General features: G+C 54.9%; 1 long non-coding RNA gene across 1 annotated transcript in view; it reads left to right on the top strand.

The window, feature by feature from the left end:
- Nucleotides 1–3,907, top strand: part of LOC109371485 (uncharacterized) — a 64,431-nt gene extending 60,524 nt beyond the window's left edge. Inside the window, exon 3 of the long non-coding RNA XR_002121889.1 lies at nt 3,447–3,907. This is a non-coding gene — a long non-coding RNA (uncharacterized LOC109371485). The remainder of the gene's footprint in view (nt 1–3,446) is intronic.
- Nucleotides 3,908–5,136: the final 1,229 nt, after the last annotated feature.

Raw genomic sequence — 5,136 nt, 5'->3', positions numbered from 1 at the left:
AAATGAGGTGTCTTCCGGGGAGTCTTTCCAACAAGGTGTCTTCCGGGGAGTCTTTCCACTTGGAAACCTTATCGTCAATGATGCCAGCCTTCCAGGAACGGCCAGAAAGCTGCTTAACTCAGAGCGCCTGAAAATTTGTACATGTGAAATGACAACAGTAGAAATGGATACTAGTTGCAATACCAGTAATTTTTTAAACAGAAAAATAAATGGGCCCCTCTCCTGCCTCAGCTCCTAGGCTGGACCTGACACCCTAGCCCCCTTTGCCACACACCCCCCCTCCTCTTCTACCCCTGGAAGCGTCTCACTGAGCCTCTGTGAGTGCTGTGTGGCCTTGGCTTCCATGGCGGGCTCAGCCTGCTCTGGGTTTGTGTCCCCATCACACTGGGTTCCCACTGGGTTGTAACTTAGGTGTATGGGTGTCAAGCTCTGCCCTAGACAGAGGGTGCACAGGACAGGGCCTGGCCCTGAGCAATGCCCTGGACAGGTTTGTTGAATGAAGGAACAAGTGACCTGAAGTTCCTTGTGGGTCACTGGAGGGACTTCTGGACTCCTGTAGGGATTAGAGGTGCTGGCCCGGGTGCTTTGCATCTGTGAGCCTAAGGCCTTCTTGCTTTGACGTAGGTCTCCCCATGGGGGTTTGAGGGAGCTGCCCAGCCACAGGGCAGTGGGAAGGGGAATGAGGAAAAGAACGTGCTGGACACAAAGTAGAGATGAGAGCTAGTGAGTCAGGCTGAACTGGTGGGAAAGTCCTTGGGGTAGAGTCCCCTGTCGCCACCCAGCCCTCTGCACCCCGCTTCTGGAGCTGCAGCCCTAACAGGGGCCAGATCCAAGAATGGACTCTATGCTGCTGGAGGGCTCCCTGCTCCTGTCCCTCCTCCTAGTCCCACTCCCCATCCTTCCCGACTGTCCCCATGCTGCCCCCTCCCAGAGCAGGCGCCCTCCACAGATCTCCTCATCCATCACCACACACCCCCTCAGGGTCTGTATCTGCTCCATCTCCCCTTGCTGGACCCTTGTTGCTCTCTGCAAATCCCCCAAGCCCCTAGAAAAGAAACCTACAGAGAGAGGGGCTCAGTAAGTGTTTATGGCAAAACAGCTGTTTTCAACCAACATCTTATTCTTTGCAAAACGCTTTCATCTCTTGTTACCCCAGTTGTTCATCAAACCTGTTCGAGGTGGGTATTCACCCCCTTTCATACAGTAGATGAGGAAACTGCCTGCACTGGCTTAGGAGATAAGGTCAGGGAGCAACCCGAGGAGGCTTGTTCTAGCCTCAGAACACCATGCTGGCCTTGCTGGTGGGGAGAGAGGGAAGGGGGGAGAAGGGAGGGAGGGAGCGAGGGAGGGGAGGAGCAAATCTTTTTGAAGGGCTCCTTCTGGCCCATGGGCAAGCTGCCCATCACCCTGCCCACAGCCCCGGGGGAATCTGCCTCTGGAAGTGCTTCGGGCAGTTTCTCAAACGTGAGAACGGAGGGTCTGTTAAAATACAGATCTTAAAGCCTCCTGGAGCCGAGTCTCAGGTAAGGGCAGGAATCTGCATAATTAATGGCTGCTACATCCCCCCTCCCCCCCTCTGCCCACAGGAGGTTTAGGCCCTCTGCCCCCTAGAACCACAGAACTGTGTGGGGTGACAATGCATGAATTAGCCTCAGGGGAGGCTAATTGTTTTCTTAATTGGCTGAACTCCCTATGGGGAGCCCTGCCCAGAACGGCTGTCGCTGCCAGGCAGGGGGACTGGTTTGCCTGGTGTCCAATAACCGGCTCCGGTGACGGTTCCCCAGGAGGAGTTTAGGAAGTGTTCCCAGCCGCAGCAGCTTGTTAGAACAGAGAGGGCGTGCTCCCAAGGAGGTTCCTGTGGGCTCTGAGGAAGGACGTTTGAGAGGCATGTTGGGGTCCTACAGATGGCATGCCCTGCGCTCCGTTCCCACAGCCCCCCTCCACCAGCACAGCCCTGGTCCTGCCCGCCCCTGACCCTCTCCACCACTCCTCCGTGCTGTCTCTCAAACCCTTGCCTGGCCCTCCAGGGGTAAGAAGCCACCTGGAGATGAAGACATCGCAAGTGAGGGAGTTCCCACAGGCCNAGCTTTTTCTTTCGGATCTTTGACTATTGCACTTGCTGAGCTCTGATTTTGCTTTGCCCCCCAGCCTCCCTCGCTGGGTCTTGGCTTCCGTCCTGCTCTGTTCTGCCTCCTTCTTCATCCTTGGAGTTTCAAAGCTTCCATCCTGAGCCCTGGTCCAGGGTCCACTCCACCACCCTCAGCCCTCCCTGACAGAGCCCCTGGCCCCCTTGCCCTGATGCCCACAGGTCCCCACCCGGCTTCCCCTGGCCTTTGCCATCACTTGACCAACTGTGGCCCCTCCTTGTCAGTAACTTGTGAACTTGGCACAGCTTCTCAGATCCCCGGCTCCCTTCTCTGAAAACATGGGAGCTGCCAGCCCCACAATGTTCTGTGCTCAAGGAAGAAAAGGGTTGAAAAAAAATGCTGGGCAAAGCTGGGATTTGCTAGCAAATGAGGAAGCTTGTGTATCACTAAAGACATGGGATGCAGAGCGCTTAACCAGCACTCAGTCAATCACCTTTACTATCAGGAAGGCTGAGCTGAGGGGCAGTGACATCAAGGAAGGAGATGCCACCTTATTCCCAGCCACTCCAACCCCGTCCCCTCCTACCCCTGCCCTTCCTATCTGACCTCCAGGGGGCACCAGATCTCCACCTAGTGTGGCAAAGGAAGACAGCCAGGGGCTGTGGGAGCTGGGGGTGGGGGGTGAGGGAGGGAGATAAAGGGGCTGGCAGAGGGCAGGGCACCCACCCAATGTCACTGTCGGAGCCTCACTGATATATTGCTAGGGTGCAACACCTAGAGTCCTTCAAGACTCAGAACATCCCTAAGTCGCCACATTTGCAGAAAATGGATGAAAAGCTGATCAAACAGACGTTTGATGCCAGGATGAAGAGGAGCTGTGTCCCTCACCGCGGAGTTGGAGGCAAAGTGCGGGCTGGAGTTCTGACAGCTGGAGGCGGAGTCTTTCGTCATCCATCAAGCCTGAAAGGGAAAATGAAAAAGCCTCCACCCTGTCTCTCCTTCTCGGAGCCTGGCTGATGCGGCACGGGCCAGCGGGCAGCGTGCCCAGGGTGTGCAGGGGCAGGCAGAGGCAAGGGCGATGGGGATCCTGGGGCCCCGCTTGCTGGGAAACCACAGTGTAGTCTGGAGTTTGGCTTAGAAGCCTGATTCAGAAATAGCACCCCTTCTCCATGCCTGGGGAGATAGATGAGCTCCCAGAACCAGGCTCCTGGGGCCACCCCAGCAGGACTCCGAATGACAGTATTCCCCAGATGAAGCTGGCTGCCTTACAGGGAGAAGAACCCCATACACAGCCATGGCTGCTCACAGTTCACAGGCACGGCTCCTTATGACCTTCCCTCCCCTCATCTGTCTTTCAAGGCAGGGAATATGAACCCCGGTCACCTCACGGATGTGGAAGGTGAGGCTCAGAGGGTTCTCACAACTTGCCCAAGGCTCCACAGATAGGCGGTGGCACGGCTGTGCTCTGAACCCAGATCTCCGGCCTCCAAGCCCAGACTCAGGTTCCTCTAAGGCAGAGGCCAACCCTCCCTGAAAAGGTAAGGCTGGGCCTTCTGAGCTAGATCCAAAACTAGCAGGAGTTTGGCTGCTGCGTTCTCTTTGGGGGCACTTGCTCTGGAAAGGCCAAGGAGTGGCCTGGCCTTCTCTGCCTGGATGTACCTGCTAAGTCAGCGCCATTCAGTAAGAACAAATTCTGGTTTTGCCACTGAATTGCGGTGGGTTCTTACGGTCACACATTTCTGTAAAGTTTGCAAATAAGAGACATTTTAACCTCAGTTATGTCTCTTTTCCACTCCTGTCTTTGTTCATCAGTGGGAGTGTTCCTANGTGGCTTCATAATAAAAGGTTGTTTTATTTCTCTCCTTAGCTCTTTGTTGTGAACCAGCTACTCCCATTGTGGTTTCAGAGGTGTTAAGATTGCTTGCTTCTTAAGAAAAGTCACCTTACTTTCAATTGATTTGTGCTTTTTTTAAAATTTACTTTTTTGGGGCTTGCTTTCTTTATTCATTGTATTGGTTTCCTGAGGCTACCATAACAAAGTACCACAAACTGGGTGGCTTGAAAGAACAGACATTTATTTTCCCACAGTTCTAGAGCTTAGCAGCCCGAAACCAAGATGTCAGCAGGGCCACGCTCCAGCCCACGGTTCTGGGGAAGGATCCTTCCTTTCTTCCTCTAGCGTCTGGTGGCCCTGGGTGACCCTGGGCTTGTAACCACGTCACTCCAGTCTCTGCCTCCATCTTCACAGGGCCTTTCTTCCTGTGTCCCTGAGTGTTCCCTCCTCTTCTTACAAGGACACCAGCCACTGGATTTAGGGCCCATCCTAAACCCAAGACGATTTCATCTCGAGATGAAAGGAACTAATTATATCTGCAAAGACCCTACTTCCAAATAAGCTCACAGTCACAGGAACAGGGGGTCAGTCCTTGAACATATCTTTTTGGGAACACAGGCAACCCACTGCATTCGGTAAGACCATCTTCGAGGGGACAGAGGTAAGCTGGAGCCTTGATGCTCACTGCTGGCCCTGCAGCCTTCACTGTCCTCTGCCATCACTCCCAGACCTGGGCCAGGGCTCTCGCCTAGCTCCTCTTCCGGCCTGGGGGCGGGGCCTGGGGAGGTGAGCTGGAGCTGTCCACTTAGCAGCAGTGAATCACAAATGTCCCCTTCCTAATGAACCCCATTGCTTCTCCCTCCTTCCTTCTCCAGCAGTTTCCCTGTGGTGTCCGGTGTTGAAACAGCTGACAGGGCAAAATGAGAGGGAGGTGATTATGGATTAGAAAAGCACCTGAGGGCCGGCCGAGTGGCGCAATGGTTAAGAACTGGCTTGGGATGCCAGAGGGTCCCGGTTCAGATCCCACATATGAGGGCCAGTCACACTGCCCTGCACAGCTAAGATGCTGAACAACAGCTCAACCTGGAGCTGGGCTGCCGTGAGTCACTGGCGACAGTGTAGGCTGCAGCCCCTGCTACATTGGTTTGCCATGGGCTACCGTGTGTGGCCAGCAGGAGTGGCCGTCCAGAAGCCGGCGACTGATGTGCCTCGCCC

The sequence above is a fragment of the Hipposideros armiger genome, unplaced genomic scaffold (assembly GCF_001890085.2).
Source record: "Hipposideros armiger isolate ML-2016 unplaced genomic scaffold, ASM189008v1 scaffold_572, whole genome shotgun sequence".
Taxonomy (NCBI): domain Eukaryota; kingdom Metazoa; phylum Chordata; class Mammalia; order Chiroptera; family Hipposideridae; genus Hipposideros; species Hipposideros armiger.
This window is presented reverse-complemented; position numbering and strand designations above follow the sequence as displayed.